This window comes from Panulirus ornatus, chromosome 18 (assembly GCF_036320965.1).
Source record: "Panulirus ornatus isolate Po-2019 chromosome 18, ASM3632096v1, whole genome shotgun sequence".
Taxonomy (NCBI): Eukaryota; Metazoa; Arthropoda; class Malacostraca; order Decapoda; family Palinuridae; genus Panulirus; species Panulirus ornatus.
The window spans coordinates 44,066,371-44,087,578 of record NC_092241.1 but is presented as its reverse complement, the minus strand read 5'-3'; the positions used below and the strand labels follow the sequence as shown (position 1 = coordinate 44,087,578).

Below are 21,208 nucleotides of genomic sequence, written 5' to 3'. Positions count from 1 at the left end.
ACGTCAACCCCTGTATACCACATCGCTCCAATTCACTCTATTCCTTGCCCTCCTTTCACCCTCCTGCATGTTCAGGCCCCGATCACACAAAATCTTTTTCACTCCATCTTTCCACCTCCAATTTGGTCTCCCTCTTCTCCTCGTTCCCTCCACCTCCGACACATATATCCTCTTGGTCAATCTTTCCTCACTCATTCTCTCCATGTGCCCAAACCATTTCAAAACACCCTCTTCTGCTCTCTCAACCACGCTCTTTTTATTTCCACACATCTCTCTTACCCTTACGTTACTTACTCGATCAAACCACCTCACACCACACATTGTCCTCAAACATCTCATTTCCAGCACATCCATCCTCCTGCGCACAACTCTATCCATAGCCCACGCCTCGCAACCATACAACATTGTTGGAACCACTATTCCTTCAAACATACCCATTTTTGCTTTCCGAGATAATGTTCTCGACTTCCACACATTCTTCAAGGCTCCCAGAATTTTCGCCCCCTCCCCCACCCTATGGTCCAATTCTGCTTCCATGGTTCCATCCGCTGCCAGATCCACTCCCAGATATCTAAAACACTTCACTTCCTCCAGTTTTTCTCCATTCAAACTCACCTCCCAATTTACTTGACCCTCAACCCTACTGTACCTAATGACCTTGCTCTTATTCACATTTACTCTTAACTTTCTTCTTCCACACTTTACCAAACTCAGTCACCAGCTTCTGCAGTTTCTCACATGAATCAGCCACCAGCGCTGTATCATCAGCGAACAACAACTGACTCACTTCCCAAGCTCTCTCATCCCCAACAGACTTCATACTTGCCCCTCTTTCCAAAACTCTTGCATTCACCTCCCTAACAACCCCATCCATAAACAAATTAAACAACCATGGAGACATCACACACCCCTGCCGCAAACCTACATTCACTGAGAACCAATCACTTTCCTCTCTTCCTACACGTACACATGCCTTACATCCTCGATAAAAACTTTTCACTGCTTCTAACAACTTGCCTCCCACACCATATATTCTTAATACCTTCCACAGAGCATCTCTCTCTCTCTCTCTCTCTCTCTATATATATATATATATATATATATATATATATATATATATATATATATATATATATATATATATATATATATATATATATATATATATATATATATATATATATATACATATATATATATTTTTCTTTTTTTTTTTTTTTTGCTTTGTCGCTGTCTCCCGCGTTTGCGAGGTAGCGCAAGGAAACAGACGAAAGAAATGGCACAAACCCCCCCCATACACATGTATATACATACGTCCACACACGCAAATATACATACCTACACAGCTTTTCATGGTTTACCCCAGACGCTTCACATGCCCTGATTCAATCCACTGACAGCACGTCAACCCCTTTATACCACATCGATCCAATTCACTCTATTCCTTGCCCTCCTTTCACCCTCCTGCATGTTCAGGCCCCGATCACACAAAATCTTTTTCACTCCATCTTTCCACCTCCAATTTGGTCTCCCTCTTCTCCTCGTTCCCTCCACCTCCGACACATATATCCTCTTGGTCAATCTTTCCTCACTCATTCTCTCCATGTGCCCAAACCATTTCAAAACACCCTCTTCTGCTCTCTCAACCACGCTCTTTTTATTTCCACACATCTCTCTTACCCTTACGTTACTCACTCGATCAAACCACCTCACACCACACATTGTCCTCAAACATCTCATTTCCAGCACATCCATCCTCCTGCGCACCATTCTATCCATAGCCCACGCCTCGCAACCATACAGCATTGTTGGAACCACTATTCCTTCAAACATACCCATTTTTGCTTTCCGAGATAATGTTCTCGACTTCCACACATTCTTCAAGGCTCCCAGAATTTTCGCTCCCTCCCCCACCCTATGATCCACTTCCGCTTCCATGGTTCCATCCGCTGCCAGATCCACTCCCAGATATCTAAAACACTTCACTTCCTCCAGTTTTTCTCCATTCAAACTCACCTCCCAATTGACTTGACCCTCAACCCTACTGTACCTAATAACCTTGCTCTTATTCACATTTACTCTTAACTTTCTTCTTTCACACACTTTACCAAACTCAGTCACCAGCTTCTGCAGTTTCTTACCCGAATCAACCACCAGCGCTGTATCATCAGCGAACAACAACTTACTCATTTCCTAAGCTTTCTCATCCACAACAGACTGCATACTTGCTCCTTTTCGAAAACTCTTGCATTCACCTATCTAACTACCCCATCCATAGACAAATTAAACAACCATGGAGACATCACCCACCCCTGCCGCAAACCAACATTCACTGAGAACCAATTACTTTCCTCTCTTCCTATACGTACACATGCATTACATCTTCGATAAAAGCTTTTCACTGCTTCAAACAACTTGCCTCTTACGCCATATATTCTTAATACCTTCCACAGAGCATCTCTATCAACTCTATAATATGCCTTCTCTAGATCCATAAATGCTTCATAGAAATCCATTAGCTTTTTAAGTATTTCTCACATACATTTTTCAAAGCAAACACCTGATCCACACTTCCTGTACTTACTTCTGAAACCACACTGCTCTTCCCCAATCTGATGCTCTGTACATGCCTTCACCCTCTCAATCAATACCCTCCCATATAATTTCCCAGGAATACTCAACAAACTTATACCTCTGTAATTTGAGCACTCTCTCTTATCCACTTTGCCTTTGTACAATGGCACTATGCAAGCATTCCGCTAATCCTCAGGCACCTCACCATGAGTCATACATACATTGAATAATCTTACTAACCAGTCAACAACAAAGTCACCCCCTTTTTTAGTAAATTCCACTGGAATACCATCCAAACCACTGCCTTGCCGGCTTTCCTGTTCCGCAAAGCTTTTACTACCTCTTCTCTGTTATCCAAATCATTCTCCCTAATCCTCTCACTTTGCACACCATCTCGACCAAAACACCCTATATCTGCAACTGTATCATCAAACACATTCAACAAACCTTCAAAATCCTCACTCCATCGCCTTCTCACATCACCACTACTTGCAATCACCTCCCTATTGGCCCCTTTCGCCGATGTTCCCATTTGTTCCCTTGCCTTACGCACTTTATTTACCTCCTTCCAAAACATCTTTTTATTCTCCCTAAGATTTAATGATACTCTCTCACCCCATCTTTCATTTGCCCTCTTTTTTCACGTCTTGCATCTTTCTGTTGAGCTCCTGCCTCTTTCTTTTATACATTTACCAGTCATTTGCATTATTTCTCTGCAAAAATAGTCCAAATGCCTCTCTCTTCTCCTTCACTATTCATCTTACTTTCTAATCTGCCCACCTCGCACGCTTCTCATGATACAAGCATCTTTTGACCAAGCCATCACTCCTTCCCTAAATACATCTCATTCCTCTCCCACTACCCTTACGTCCTTTGTTCTCATCTTTTTCCATTCCGTACTCAGTCTCTCCTGGTACTTCCTCGCACAAGTCTCCTTCACAAAATCACTTACTCTCACCACTTATTCACCCCACCATTCTCTCTTGTTTTCTGAAAACCTCTACAAATCTTCACATTCGCTTCCAGAAGACATACCTCCAGTTGCACCTCTCAGCACATTAACATCGAAAAGTCTCTTTCGCGCCTATCAATTAACACGTAATCCAGGAACACTCTTTGGCCATCTCTCCAACTTACATACGTATACTTATGTATATCTCTTTTTAAACCAGGTATTCCCAATCACCAGTCCTTTCTCAACACGCAAATCTACAATCTCTTCACCATTACCATTTACAACACTGAACACCCCATGTACACCAATTATTACCTCAACTGCCACATTACTCACCCTTACATTCAAATCACCCATCACTATAATCCGGTCTCGTGCATCAAAACTACTAACACACTCATTCAGCTGTTCCCAAATCACTTGCCTCTCATGATCTTTCTTTTCATGCCCAGGAGCATGTGCACCAATAATCACTCATCTTTCTCCAACCACTCCCAGTTTTACCCATATCAATCTAGAGATTACTTTCTTACACTCTATCACAAACTCCCACCACTCCTGTTTCAGTATTAGTGCTACTCTTTCCCTTCCTCTCGTCCTATCACTAACCCCTGACTTTACTCCTAAGACATTCACAAGCCACTCTTCTCCCTTTACCCTTGAGCTTCGTTTTACTCAGAGCCAAAACATCCAGATTTCTTTCCTGAAACATACTGCCTATCTCTCCTTTTTTCTCATCTTGGTTAGATCCACACACATTTAGACATATATACATATATATATATATATATATATATATATATATATATATATATATATATATATATATATATATATATATATATATATATATATATATATATATATATATATATATATATATATATATATATATATATATATATATATATATTTTTTTTTTTTTTTTTCCGCTGTCTCCCGCGTTTGCGAGGTAGCGCAAGGAAACAGACGAAAGAAATGGCCCAACCCACCCCCATACACATGTATATACATGCGTCCACACACGCAAATATACATACCTACACAGCTTTCCATGGTTTACCCCAGACGCCTCACATGCCTGATTCAATCCACCGACAGCACGTCAACCCCGGTATACCACATCGCTCCAATTCACTCTATTCCTTGCCCTCCTTTCACCCTCCTGCATGTTCAGGCCCCGATCACACAAAATCTTTTTCACTCCATCTTTCCACCTCCAATTTGGTCTCCCTCTTCTCCTCGTTCCCTCCACCTCCGACACATATATCCTCTTGGTCAATCTTTCCTCACTCATTCTCTCCATGTGCCCAAACCATTTCAAAACACCCTCTTCTGCTCTCTCAACCACGCTCTTTTTATTTCCACACATCTCTCTTACCCTTACGTTACTTACTCGATCAAACCACCTCACACCACACATTGTCCTCAAACATCTCATTTCCAGCACATCCATCCTCCTGCGCACCACTCTATCCATAGCCCACGCCTCGCAACCATACAACATTGTTGGAACCACTATTCCTTCAAACATACCCATTTTTGCTTTCCGAGATAATGTTCTCGACTTCCACACATTCTTCAAGGCTCCCAGAATTTTCGCCCCCTCCCCCACCCTGTGATCCACTTCCGCTTCCATGGTTCCATCCGCTGCCAGATCCACTCCCAGATATCTAAAACACTTCACTTCCTCCAGTTTTTCTCCATTCAAACTCACCTCCCAATTGACTTGACCTTCAACCCTACTGTACCTAATAACCTTGCTCTTATTCACATTTACTCTTAACTTTCTTCTTTCACACACTTTACCAAACTCAGTCACCAGCTTCTGCAGTTTCTCACATGAATCAGCCACCAGCGCTGTATCATCAGCGAACTACAACTGACTCACTTCCCAAGCTCTCTCATCCCCAACAGACTTCATACTTGCCCCTCTTTCAAAAACTCTTGCATTCACCTCCCTAACAACCCCATCCATAAACAAATTAAACAACCATGGAGACATCACACACCCCTGCCGCAAACCTACATTCACTGAGAACCAATCACTTTCCTCTCTTCCTACACGTACACATGCCTTACATCCTCGATAAAAACTTTTCACTGCTTCTAACAACTTGCCTACCACACCATATATTCTTAATACCTTCCACAGAGCATCTCTATCAACTCTATCATATGCCTTCTCCAGATCCATAAATGCTACATACAAATCCATTTGCTTTTCTAAGTATTTCTCACATACATTCTTCAAAGCAAACACCTGATCCACACATCCTCTACCACTTCTGAAACCACACTGCTCTTCCCCAATCTGATGCTCTGTACATGCCTTCACCCTCTCAATCAATACCCTCCCATATAATTTACCAGGAATACTCAACAAACTTATACCTCTGTAATTTGAGCACTCACTCTTATCCCCTTTGCCTTTGTACAATGGCACTATGCACGCATTCCGCCAATCCTCAGTCACCTCACCATGAGTCATACAAACATTAAATAACCTTACCAACCAGTCAACAATACAGTCACCCCTTTTTTAATAAATTCCACTGCAATACCATCCAAACCTGCTGCCTTGCCGGCTTTCATCTTCCGCAAAGCTTTTACTACCTCTTCTCTGTTTACCAAATCATTTTCCCTAACCCTCTCACTTTGCACCCCACCTCGACCAAAACACCCTATATCTGCCACTCTATCATCAAACACATTCAACAAACCTTCAAAATACTCACTCCATCTCCTTCTCACATCACCACTACTTGTTATCACCTCCCCATTTGCGCCCTTCACTGAAGTTCCCATTTGCTCCCTTGTCTTACGCACTTTATTTACCTCCTTCCAGAACATCTTTTTATTCTCCCTAAAATTTAATGATACTCTCTCACCCCAACTCTCATTTCCCCTTTTTTTCACCTCTTGCACCTTTCTCTTGACCTCCTGTCTCTTTCTTTTATACATCTCCCACTCAATTGCATTTTTTCCCTGCAAAAATCGTCCAAATGCCTCTCTCTTCTCTTTCACTAATACTCTTACTTCTTCATCCCACCACTCACTACCCTTTCTAATCAACCCATCTCCCACTCTTCTCATGCCACAAGCATCTTTTGCGCAATCCATCACTGATTCCCTAAATACATCCCATTCCTCCCCCACTCCCCTTACTTCCATTGTTCTCACCTTTTTCCATTCTGTACTCAGTCTCTCCTGGTACTTCCTCACACAAGTCTCCTTCCCAAGCTCACTTACTCTCACCACCCTCTTCACCCCAACATTCACTCTTCTTTTCTGAAAACCCATACAAATCTTCACCTTAGCCTCCACAAGATAATGATCAGACATCCCTCCAGTTGCACCTCAGCACATTAACATCCAAAAGTCTCTCTTTCGCGCGCCTGTCAATTAACACGTAATCCAATAACGCTCTCTGGCTATCTCTCCTACTTACATAAGTTTTTTTTTTTTTTTTTTTTTTTTTATACTTTGTCGCTGTCTCCCGCGTTTGCGAGGTAGCGCAAGGAAACAGACGAAAGAAATGGCCCAACCCCCCCCCCCCCCATACACATGTACATACACACGTCCACACACGCAAATATACATACCTACACAGCTTTCCATGGTTTACCCCAGACGCTTCACATGCCTTGATTCAATCCACTGACAGCACGTCAACCCCTGTATACCACATGACTCCAATTCACTCTATTCCTTGCCCTCCTTTCACCCTCCTGCATGTTCAGGCCCCGATCACACAAAATCTTTTTCACTCCATCTTTCCACCTCCAATTTGGTCTCCCTCTTCTCGTCGTTCCCTCCACCTCCGACACATATATCCTCTTGGTCAATCTCTCCTCACTCATTCTCTCCATGTGCCCAAACCATTTCAGAACACCCTCTTCTGCTCTCTCAACCACGCTCTTTTTATTTCCACACATCTCTCTTACCCTTACGTTACTTACTCGATCAAACCACCTCACACCACACATTGTCCTCAAACATCTCATTTCCAGCACATCCATCCTCCTGCGCACATCTCTATCCATAGCCCACGCCTCGCAACCATACAACATTGTTGGAACCACTATTCCCTCAAACATACCCATTTTCGCTTTCCGAGATAATGTTCTCGACTTCCACACATTTTTCAAGGCTCCCAAAATTTTCGCCCCCTCCCCCACCCTATGATCCACTTCCGCTTCCATGGTTCCATCCGCTGACAGATCCACTCCCAGATATCTAAAACACTTCACTTCCTCCAGTTTTTCTCCATTCAAACTCACCTCCCAATTGACTTGACCCTCACCCCTACTGTACCTAATAACCTTGCTCTTATTCACATTTACTCTCAACTTTCTTCTTCCACACACTTTACCAAACTCAGTCACCAGCTTCTGCAGTTTCTCACATGAATCAGCCACCAGCGCTGTATCATCAGCGAACAACAACTGACTCACTTCCCAAGCTCTCTCATCCCCAACAGACTTCATACTTGCCCCTCTTTCCAGGACTCTTGCATTTACCTCCCTTACAACCCCATCCATAAACAAATTAAACAACCATGGAGACATCACACACCCCTGCTGCAAACCTACATATGATAACACTGAGATGTATAGGTATGTATATTTGCGTCTTTGGACGTGTATGTATATACATGTGTATGTGGGTGGGTAGGGCTATATTTCGTCAGTTTCTTGGGCTACCTCGGAAACGTGGGAGACAGGGACAAAGGAAAATAAATAATGAATATATATAGAGGGGACGGGAGCGGGGGGCCAGAAATCCTCCCCTCCTTGTACTTTTTTAACTTTCTAAAATGGGAAACAGAAGAAGGAGTCACGCGGGGAGTGCTCATCCTCCTCGAAGGCTCAGATTAGGGTGCCTAAATGTGTGTGGATGTAACCAAGATGTGAAAAAAGGAGAGATAGGTAGTATGTTTGAGGAAAGGAACCTGGATGTTTTGGCTCTGAGTGAAACGAAGCTCAAGGGTAAAGGGGAAGAGTGGTTTGGGAAGGTCTTGGGAGTAAAGTAAGGGTTTGTGAGAAGACAAGAGCAAGGGAAGGAGTAGCAATACTCCTGAAACAGGAGTTGTGGGAGTATGTGATAGAATGTAAGAAAGTAAATTCTCGATTAATATGGGTAAAACTGAAAGTTGATGGAGAGAGATGGGTGATTATTGGTGCATATGCACCTGGGCATGAGAAGAAAGATCATGAGAGGCAAGTGTTTTGGGAGCAGCTGAATGAGTGTGTTAGTGGTTTTGATGCACGAGACCGGGTTATAGTGATGGGTGATTTGAATGCAAAGGTGAGTAATGTGGCAGTTGAGGGAATAATTGGTATACATGGGGTGTTAAGTGTTGTAAATGGAAATGGTGAAGAGCTTGTAGATTTATGTGCTGAAAAAGGACTGATGATTGGGAATACCTGGTTTAAAAAGCGAGATATACATAAGTATACTTATGTAAGTATACTTATGTAAGAAGGCATGTACAGAGCATCAGATTGGGGAAGAGCAGTGCGGTTTCAGAAGTGGTAGAGGATGTGTGGATCAGGTGTTTGCTTTGAAGAATGTATGTGAGAAATACTTAGAAAAGCAAATGGATTTGTATGTAGCATTTATGGATCTGGAGAAGGCATATGATAGAGTTGATAGAGATGCTCTGTGGAAGGTATTAAGAATATATGGTGTGGTAGGCAAGTTGTTAGAAGCAGTGAAAAGTTTTTGTCGAGGATGTAAGGCATGTGTACGTGTAGGAAGAGAGGAAAGTGATTGGTTCTCAGTGAATGTAGGTTTGCGGCAGGGGTGTGTGATGTCTCCATGGTTGTTTAATTTGTTTATGGATGGGGTTGTAAGGGAGGTAAATGCAAGAGTCCTGGAAAGAGGGGCAAGTATGAAGTCTGTTGGGGATGAGAGAGCTTGGGAAGTGAGTCAGTTGTTGTTCGCTGGTGATACAGCGCTGGTGGCTGATTCATGTGAGAAACTGCAGAAGCTGGTGACTGAGTTTGGTAAAGTGTGTGAAAGAAGAAAGTTAAGAGTAAATGTGATTAAGAGCAAGGTTATTAGGTACAGTAGGGTTGAGGGTCAAGTCAATTGGGAGGTGAGTTTGAATGGAGAAAAACTGGAGGAAGTGAAGTGTTTTAGATATCTGGGAGTAGATCTGGCAGCGGATGGAACCATGGAAGCGGAAGTGGATCATAGGGTGGGGGAGGGGGCGAAAATTCTGGGAGCCTTGAAGAATGTGTGGAAGTCGAGAACATTATCTCGGAAAGCAAAAATGGGTATGTTTGAAGGAATAGTGGTTCCAACAATGTTGTATGGTTGCGAGGCGTGGGCTATGGATAGAGTTGTGCGCAGGAGGATGGATGTGCTGGAAATGAGATGTTTGAGGACAATGTGTGGTGTGAGGTGGTTTGATCGAGTAAGTAACGTAAGGGTAAGAGAGATGTGTGGAAATAAAAAGAGCGTGGTTGAGAGAGCAGAAGAGGGTGTTTTGAAATGGTTTGGGCACATGGAGAGAATGAGTGAGGAAAGATTGACCAAGAGGATATATGTGTCGGAGGTGGAGGGAACGAGGAGAAGAGGGAGACCAAATTGGAGGTGGAAAGATGGAATGAAGAAGATTTTGTGTGATCGGGGCCTGAACATGCAGGAGGGTGAAAGGAGGGCAAGGAATAGAGTGAATTAGAGCGATGTGGTATACCGGGGTTGACGTGCTGTCGGTGGATTGAATCAGGGCATGTGAAGCGTCTGGGGTAAACCATGGAAAGCTGTGTAGGTATGTATATTTGCGTGTGTGGACGTATGTATATACATGTGTATGGGGGTGGGTTGGGCCATTTCTTTCGTCTGTTTCCTTGCGCTACCTCGCAAACGCGGGAGACAGCGGCAAAAAAAAAAAAAAAAAAATATATATATATATATATATATATATATATATATATATATATATATATATATATATATATATATATATATATACACAGGGACATATACATATATACACATGTACATAATTCATACTGTCTGCATTTATTCATTCCCATCGCCACCCCGCCACACATGAAAATGACAACCCCCTTCCCCCTTATGTGCGCGAGGTAGCGATAGGAAAAGACAACAAAGGACACATTCGTTCACACTCAGTCTCTAGTTGTCATGTAATAATGCACCGAAACTACAGCTTCCTTTCCACATCAAGGCTCCACAGAAATTCCATGGTCTACACCAGACGTTTCCCATGCCCAGGTTCAATCCATTGACAGCACGTCGACCCCGGTATACCACAGCGTTCCAATTCACTCTATTCCTTGCACGCCTTTCACCCTCCTTTATGTCCAGGCCCCGATCACTCTAAATCTTTTTCATTCCATCTTTTCAACTCCAATTTGGTCTCCCACTTTTCCTCATTCCCTCCACCTCTGACACATATATCCTCTTGGTCAATCTTTCCTCACCCATTCTCTCCATGCGACCAAACCATTTCAAAACACCGTCTTCTGCTCTCTCAACCACACTCTTTTTATTACCACACATCTCTCTTACCCTTTCATTCCTTACTCGATGAAACCACCTCACACCACATATTGTCCTCAAACATCTCATTTCCAGCACATCCACCCTCCTCCTCACAATTCTATCTATAGCCCAAGCCTCGCAACCATATAATATTGTTGAAACCACTATTTCTTCAAACATACCCATTTTTGCTTCCCGAGATAATGTTCTCGATTTCCAAACATTCTTCACGCTCCTAGAACTTTCGCCCCCTCCCCCACCCTATGATTCACTTCTGCTTCCATGGTTCCAGCCGCTACAAAATCCACCCCGAGATATCTAAAACACCTCACTTCCTCCAGTTCTTCTCTATTCAAGCTTACCTCCCAATTGACTTGTCCCTCAACCCTACTGTACCTAATAACCTTGCTTTTATTTACATTTACTCTTAGCTTTCTTCTTTCACACACTTACGAAAAATCAGTCACCAGCTTCTGTAGTTTCTCACCCGAATCAGCCACCAGTGCTGTATCATCAGCGAACAACAACCGACTCACTTCCTAAGCTCTGTCATCCACAACAGACTGCATACTTGCCCCTCTTTCCAAAACTCTTGCATTCACCTCCCTACCAACACCATCCATAAACAAATTAAACAACCATGGAGACATCACACACCCCTACCGCAAACCTACATTCACTGAGAACCAATCACTTTCCTCTTTTCCTACACGTACACATGCCTTACATCCTTGATAAAAACTTTTTACTGCTTCTAACAACTTGCACCACACCATTTATTCTTAATACCTTCCACAGAGCATCTCTATCAACTCTATCATATGCCTTCTCCAGATCCATAAATGCTACATACAAATCCATTTGTTTTTCTAAGTATTTCTCACATACATTCTTCAAAGCAAACACCTGATCCACACATCCTTTACCACCTATGAAACTACACTGCTCTTCCCCAGTCTGATGCTCTGTACGTGTTTTCACCCTCTCAATCAATACCCTCCAATACAACTTCCCAGGAATACCCAACAAACTTATACCTCTGTAATTTGAGCTCTCACTTTTATCCCCTTTGCCTTTGTAGAGTAGCAGTATGCAAGCACTCCGCCAATCAGGCACCTCACCATGAGTTATACATACATTAAATAACATTGCCAACTAGTCAACAATACAGTCACCTCCGTTTTTAATAAATTTCACTACAATACCATCCAAACCCGCTGCCTTGTCGGCTTTCATCTTCCGCAAAGTTTTTACTACCTCTTCTCTGTTTACCAAATCATTCTCCCTAACCCTCTCACTTTGCACACCACCTCGACCAAAACACCCTATATCTGCCACTCTATCATCAAGCACATTCAACAAACCTTCAAAATACTCACTCCATCTCCTCACATCTCCACTACTTGTTATCACCTCCCCATTAGCCCCCTTCACTGAAGTTCCCATTTGTTCCCTTGTCTTACGCACTTTATTTACCTCCTTCTAAAACATCTTTTTGTTGTCCCTATAATTTGATGATACTCTGTCACCCCAACTCTCATTTGCCCTCTTTTTCACCTCCATCAGTCTTCTCTTGACCTTCTGACTCTTTCTTTTATACATCTCTCAGTCATTTGCATTATTTCCCTGCAAAAATCGTCCAAATGCCTCTCTCTTCTCTTTCACTAAGAATCTTACCTTTTCATCCCACCACTCACTACCCTTTCTAATCTGCCCACTTCCCACGCTCCTCATGCCATAAGCATCTCTTGCGCAAGCCATCACTTCTTTCCTGAATACATCCCATTCCTCCCCAACTCCCCTTACGTCCTTTGCTGTCACCTTTTTTCCATTCTGTACTCAGTCTCTCCTGGTACTTCCTCACACAAGTCTCCTTCCCAAGCTCACTTACTCTCACCACTCTTTTCACTCCAACATTCTCTACTCTCACCACTCTTTTCACCCCAACATTCTCTCTTCTTTTATGAAAACCTCAACAAATCTTCACCTTCGCCTCCACAAGATAATGATCAGACATCCCTCCAGTTGCACCTCTCAGCACATTAACATCCAAAAGTCTCTCTTTCGTGCACCTATCAATTAACACGTAATCCAATAACGCTCTTTGGCCATCTCTCCTACTTATATACGTATACTTATGTATATATTTCTTTTTAAACCAGGTATTCCCAATCACCAGTCCCTTTTCAGCACATAAATCTACAAGCTCTTCACCATTTCCATTTACAACACTGAACACCCCATGTACACCAATTATTCCCTCAACTGCCACATTACTCACTTTTGCATTCAAATCACCCATCACTATAATCCGGTCTCGTGCATCAAAATTACTAACACACTCACTCAGCTGCTCCCAGAACACTTGCCTCTCATGATCTTTCTTTTCATGCCCACGTGCATATGCACCAATAATCACCCGTGTCTCTCCATCCACTTTCAGTTTTACCCATATCAATCTAGAGATTACTTTCTTACAGTCTATCACATACTCCCACCACTCCTGTTTCAGGAGTAGTGCTACTCCTTCCCTTGTTCTTTTCCTCTCACTAACCCCTGACTTTACTCCAAAGACATTCCCAAACCACTCTTCCCCTTTATCCTTGAGCTTTGTTTCACTCAGAGCCAAAATATCCAGGCTCCTTTCCTCAAACATACTACCTATCTCTCCTTTTTTCTCATCTTGGTTACATCCACACACATTTAGATACCCCAATCTGAATATATATATATATATATATATATATATATATATATATATATATATATATATATATATATATATATATATATATATATATATATATATATATTCTCTCTCTCTCGTACCATTCGCCATTTCCCGCATTAGCGAGGTAGCGTTAAGAACAGAGGGCCGAGCCTTGAAGGGAATATCCTCACTTGGCCCCCTCCTCTGTTTCTTCTTTTGGAAAACTAAAAATGAGAGAGGGGGATTTCCAGCCCCCACTCCCTTAATATATAACAATATTCTTTCTTTCAAACTATTCGCCATTTCCCGCGTTAGCGAGGTAGCGTTAAGAACAGAGGACTGGGCCTTTTTTGGAATATCCTCACCTGGCCCCCTCTGTTCCTTATTTTGGAAAATTAAAAAAAAAAAAACACGAGAGGGGAGGATTTCCAGCCCCCCGCTCCCTCCCCTTTTAGTCGCCTTCTACGACACGCAGGGAATACGTGGGAAGTATTCTTAATCCCCTATCCCCAGGGATAATATATATATATATATATATATATATATATATATATATATATATATATATATATATATATATATATTTTTTTTTTCAAACTATTCGCCATTTCCCGCATCAGCGAGGTAGCGTCAAGAACAGAGGACTGGGCCTTTTTCGGAATATCCTCACCTGGCCCCCTCTGTTCCTTCTTTTGGAAAATTGAAAAAAAAACGAGAGGGGAGGATTTCCAGCCCCCCGCTCCCTCCCCTTTTAGTCGCCTTCTACGACACGCAGGGAATACGTGGGAAGTATTCTTAATCCCCTATCCCCATATATATATATATATATATATATGTATATATATATATATATATATATATATATATATATATATATAAGATAAGAGTGAGTGCTCAAATTACGGAGGTATAAGTTTGTTGAGTATTCCTGGTAAATTATATGGGAGGGTATTGATTGAGAGGGTGAAGGCATGTACAGAGCATCAGATTGGGGAAGAGCAGTGTGGTTTCAGAAGTGGTAGAGGATGTGTGGATCAGGTGTTTGCTTTGAAGAATGTATGTGAGAAATACTTAGAAAAGCAAATGGATTTGTATGTAGCATTTATGGATCTGGAGAAGGCATATGATAGAGTTGATAGAGATGCTCTGTGGAAGGTATTAAGAATATATGGTGTGGGAGGCAAGTTGTTAGAAGCAGTGAAAAGTTTTTATCGAGGATGTAAGGCATATGTACGTGTAGGAAGAGAGGAAAGTGATTGGTTCTCAGTAAATGTAGGTTTGCGGCAGGGGTGTGTGATGTCTCCATGGTTGTTTAATTTGTTTATGGATGGGGTTGTTAGGGAGGTAAATACAAGAGTTTTGGAAAGAGGGGCAAGTATGAAGTCTGTTGGGGATGAGAGAGCTTGGGAAGTGAGTCAGTTGTTGTTCGCTGATGATACAGCGCTGGTGGCTGATTCATGTGAGAAACTGCAGAAGCTGGTTACTGAGTTTGGTAAAGTGTGTGGAAGAAGAAAGTTAAGAGTAAATGTGAATAAGAGCAAGGTTATTAGGTACAGTAGGGTTGAGGGTCAAGTCAATTGGGAGGTGAGTTTGAATGGAGAAAAACTGGAGGAAGTGAAGTGTTTTAGATATCTGGGAGTGGATCTGGCAGCGGATGGAACCATGGAAGCGGAAGTGGATCATAGGGTGGGGGAGGGGGCGAAAATTCTGGGAGCCTTGAAGAATGTGTGGAAGTCGAGAACATTATCTCGGACAGCAAAAATGGGTATGTTTGAAGGAATAGTGGTTCCAACAATGTTGTATGGTTGCGAGGCGTGGGCTATGGATAGAGTTGTGCGCAGGAGGATGGATGTGCTGGAAATGAGATGTTTGAGGACAATGTGTGGTGTGAGGTGGTTTGATCGAGTGAGTAACGTAAGGGTAAGAGAGATGTGTGGAAATAAAAAGAGCGTGGTTGAGAGAGCAGAAGAGGGTGTTTTGAAGTGGTTTGGGCACATGGAGAGGATGAGTGAGGAAAGATTGACCAAGAGGATATATGTGTCGGAGGTGGAGGGAACAAGGAGAAGAGGGAGACCAAATTGGAGGTGGAAAGATGGAGTGAAAAAGATTTTGTGTGATTGGGGCCTGAACATGCAGGAGGGTGAGAGGAGGGCAAGGAATAGAGTGAATTGGAGCGATGTGGTATACCGGGGTTGACGTGCTGTCAGTGGATTGAATCAAGGCATGTGAAGCGTCTGGGGTAAGCCATGGAAAGCTGTGTAGGTATGTATATTTGCGTGTGTGGACGTATTTATTTACATGTGTATGGGGGGGGTTGGGCCATTTCTTTCGTCTGTTTCCTTGCGCTACCTCGCAAACGCGGGAGACAGCGACAAAGTATAAAAAAAAAATATATATATATATATATATATATATATATATATATATATATATATATATATATATATAGTGTATGATGGGAGCAGGTTTTCTCTCGTGCACATTGAACTGACGGCATATGTTCTCCAATTTACTCAGTATTATGTTGCCATTACGTAAGTGCTCAAACACCAGTTGTCCAAAATTATCCTTTTCATTTCAGTTAAACTTTCACCTTCACAGAGGCATCATTAAGAATCTACAAAAAAGAGAAAAACTGCGTTATAATACTTGGATATGAAATGTAAAACACAAATAAAACGTATAAAGGAAAAAACTCGGAAAGTCCCACAATACGTAGCACATAAACAGCAAGGGAAAACACTAAAAGCGATACAAATTATCAACATCATGACGGATAGTATGAGCTGCAACCTAAATACAAAATATGGATACAGAAATTTAGAAAAATTTACAGCTGAGGAAACATAGGAGAGAACTAAAGGAGCTAGGAAAATAGACAGTCCATCGCTAGATGCACTAGGTCGGGCCAACTGAGACCGTTTTTATCCGTGTATGGAGTTGAGGTCAGGTCGGGCTCGTCTGATTCTGATCTTCGCAACCCAAGACCGAATGGGTCAGACGCGAACTCGGTAGCCTACAGCAGGTCAGTGACGTGTTCCACCTGTCCTAAAACGACATTAGGTAGGTCTATGTCCTACTGGCGGTTCATCAAAGACTTGTATGGCGTAAGTCATGTTTGTCTGGATGTTAACGACAAGTGCTTGCTCTCTAACTCGAATCGCTTCTAACATCTGTAGTTACCTCGATCACAGCAGCTAGATAACCTCGTTTCATGCTTTTGTTCATGTTGTTTGATTCCATCTTCTTGTAAGTTTATGTGGTGAGGCTGCCACTCCCGAATATTGTATCGATATTCATAGATCACATCGGTACGATTCAAACTTCCTGAGCGACCTACCATATTGTTATTCATTACGAGCAAACATATTTTCAGGTTACTGCAGTATATTATCAGACTGATATACTCGTGTTCAACAGTCGCCTTGCAGTTTCTGGTCACAATATCTAGCACGACCTTCTCGTCCTTTCTGTATGTTGTCGTAAATGTGTTCCTGTAGGAAAAATTGAAGCTGTCACGTTGAGATTATCTGTTTGTTATGAGATGTTGCTCAAGCATGTTGTTTACAATGGTACCAAATTCAGCATTTGAATATAATTTTTTGTTAACCTTCGCAAGTTGATAAACAAAAGTGACAAATAGAATTCTATATCGAAACGAGTAAACTATCATACATTAGTAGTAAAAACGAAAAGGCTAACTACAGTATGAATTCTTTTGAGAAAAAAAATGGGTAATAACTTCTGATGACCTATAGCCAAGTAAACAGCGCAGAGGGAATCACTGAAAAAGCAAACAGATTTCCAGGATTCATAAGTAGAAACTTCGAATTCAAACATAAGAAACCAATGATTACCCTTTGGCACTACTGGTGTGACCCCGTTTGGTCGTCCTACTTGTCAACAGACAAAACAGAGTTTACAATGTCCAGCTATCAAGATGGTTCTCTTTCGAAGTTGTTTCTAGTAGTGGAAGAGAAGAAACACAGCAATTTGTGTTAAGACCGCAAAAGTAAAAAGATGACATGGAGAAATACCTGTTAACCCTATATGTAGCTAAGTCACAGCAAACAATGTCTATCAGGAACCTGAAGTGAAATTCTTCTCTAGTCTTAAGGAGTATACATGAAGCTGCTTTTAACCACTATAATCAATGAATCATTCCAAATGTCAACAATCCGGTTGCAATAGAAGTACTTTGTCTTTTTCGATATGAAACCTTTGCCTACAAGTTTGTAAGCAATACGACAAGTGAAAGCAGATAAATGTGCCCTTAAGACTTCTTGCTTAGATCGACATTTAAGAAGCCTTTCAAAATTTTGAATAATCTTATCAAATTAACCTCTTAAACTTCTCTTTTCTGAGCAACTCTCACTGAACAAATCTGTCATTCTGTGATTATTTGTTTTCACAGCTCGCTGCTCTTCTCTTTCCATTGTCATATTTTTTTTGTAAGTATCGTGACCAAGACTAAGTGTACGTGGGAACGAACCATTAATAGTGTACGATGTGGAATGTAGAGATCTAATAATGATGATGATGATTCATGATGTGGGATTAGTAACTTGATGTAAGACGTATGGTAGTAACTTACCAATTATAAAAGGAGTAAAGGTAGTAAATTAACTATGATGTAAAACGTAAGGTAATAACTTGCCGATAATATAAGGTGTAAGGGTAGTAACTTACCGATGATGTAAGACGGAATATTGTAACTCACTGTTATAAGACTTAAAGCAGTAACTTTCCAATGATCTAAGACTTAAGAGTAGTAACTTACAGATGATGTAAGACGTAGAATAGTAACTTACCGATGATGTAAGACTTAAGGGTAGTAATTTACCGATGATGTAAGACGTAAGGTAGTAACTTGCCGATGATGTAAGACGTAGGGGAAGTAACTAACCTATGATGATAGACATAAGGTAGTAACTTACTGATGTTGTAAGGCGTAATATCGTAACTTACCGATGATGTAAGACGTAAGGTACTAACATATCGATGTTATAAGATGTAACGTCAGTAATTTACTGATTCTTTAAGATGCTCGGTGGTAACATATTGATAACGTAAAACGTAAGGTAGTAACTTACTGATAGTGTAAGACATAAGCTATTAATTTGCCGATGAAAAGTGATATCAGGCTGCAACTTAGGGATGATGTAAGAAGTAACGGTAGTAACTTACGAATGTAAAACTTATAAGTAATAACTTACTGATGTTTAAGACGTAAGGCATTAACTTACTGATGATGTAAGAGGGTAAGGGAAGTAACTTGCCGTTGTTGTAAGACATAAATGTAGTAACTTACCGATGTTGTGAGACGTAAGCGCAGAAACACCGATGTTGTAAGGCGTAGCCTAATACCTTAATGATGATGTAAGACGTAAGGTTAGTAACTTACCGATGATACAAGACGGAAGTTAGTAACATACCTATGTTGAAGAATGTAAGGTAGTAACTTGACGAGATGTAAGACGTAAGGTAGGAACCTACTGATGATGTAGAATCTAAGTGTAGTAACTTACCGGAGACGCAAAATGAAGGGTAATAACTAACCGGAGATGCAAAATGAAAGGTAATAACTAACCGGAGACGCAAAATGAAAGGTAATAACTTATCGACACTGTAAGACGTAAGGAATTAGATTATCGTTAATGTAAGACGTCAGAGTAGTAATTTACCGATGATGTAAAACGTAACGTCGTATCTTTTTAATGATGTAATACGTAAGGTAGTAACTTCCTGATGATAAAAGACGTAAGGATAGTAACTTACCGATGCCATAAGAGGTATGATGGTAACTTTGTGATGAGGTAAGACGTAATTGTAACAAATTACCGATATTGTAAGATCTAAGTTAGTAAATTATCGACGTTGTAATTAGGAGGTCGCATCCTACCGATGAAGTTAGACGGAAGGTAGTAACTTACCAATAATGAAAGACGTAATGCAGTAACTTACCGATAGCGTAAGATGTAAGATATTAAATCATCGATGATGTAAGACATAAGGGCTATGATTTAACGATGATGTAATACATAAGATAGTAACTTACCACTGATGTAACACGTAAGGTGGTAATGTGCCGATGAAGTTAGCCTAAGTTAGTAACTTGTTGATGATGTAAGACGTAAGACAGTAACTTGCCCATGAGTATAAGACGTAAGATAGTAACTCGCCGATGATGTTAGACATAAGGTGGTAACTTACCGATAATGTATAACGTAAGGTAGTAACTTAACGATGATGATCTAAGACGTAAGGTATTAACTTATTTATGTATAAGACATAAGTTATTAACTTACCGATATTATAAGACGTGAAGTAGTAACTTACCTATGTATAAGACGTAAGGGTAGTAACTTACAGATGATACAAGATGTAAGGTGACAGCTTACCTACATTGTGCGACATAACATAACTTACCGATGTTGTAAGATGCAAGATAGCAAGTTACCAATGATGCAAAACGTAAGAATAGTAATTTACTGATGATGTAAGACATAAGTTCTTAACTTACTCTTGATATAAGACAAGGTTAGTAACTTAACGATAATGTAAGACGTAATGTAGCAGGTAACCGCTAATGTAAGACTTATGGTAGAAACCTAACTTAATCTACAGGTGATGTAAGATAGATGGGTATTAGTTTACCAATTGTGTAAGTAACTTACGAATTAAACAAGACGTAAGATAATAACTTAATGATGATGTCAGACTAACAGATGACGTAAGACGGAAGGTCGTAACTTACCGATGTTTTGAGAAGTAAGTTAGTGACTTACCGATGATATAAGACGCAAGGGTAGTAACTTATCGATGTCGTAAGACGTAAGGAAATAGCATACCGACGATGTAACAGTTAAGGTAGTAACTTACCGACGATGTAAGACGTAATATTGTAACTCAACGAGGACGTATCCCGTAAGGTAGTAGCTTATCAATGATGGAAGACGTAAGGTAGTAACTTACCGATGTTTTAAGACGTAAGGTAGTAACTTATCGATGTTATAAGACGTAAGGTAGTAACTTACCGATGCTATAAGGCGTAAGGTAGTAAGTTACCGATAATGCAAGAGGTAAAGTAGTGAGTTACCGATGATGCAAGACGTAAGGTAACAACTTCCCGATGAATAAAGACGTAGGATAGTAACTTAATCATATGTAAGAAGCAAGGGTAGCAACTTACCGATACTGTAAGATGTAAGGTAATTATTTACCATGATTTAATGTGTAAGGTAGTAACATACCGATGTCGTAAGACGTGAGGGTAGTAACCTACCAATGTTGCAAGACGCTGGATAGTAACTTACTGACGATGTAAGATGTACTGATAGTTACTTACTGATGATGCAAGACGTAAGGTAGTAACTTACCGATAATGTACGACGTAAGTTGGTAACTTATCGACGATGTGAGACATAAGGTAGTAACTCTGATGATGT

At 41.0% G+C, this 21,208-nt stretch overlaps 1 protein-coding gene across 1 annotated transcript in view; it reads right to left on the bottom strand.

Moving 5' to 3' along the window:
* The window catches only part of LOC139754937 (carcinine transporter-like), a 166,883-nt gene that overhangs the window by 68,259 nt on the left and 77,416 nt on the right, over positions 1–21,208 (bottom strand). The window lies entirely within an intron of this gene.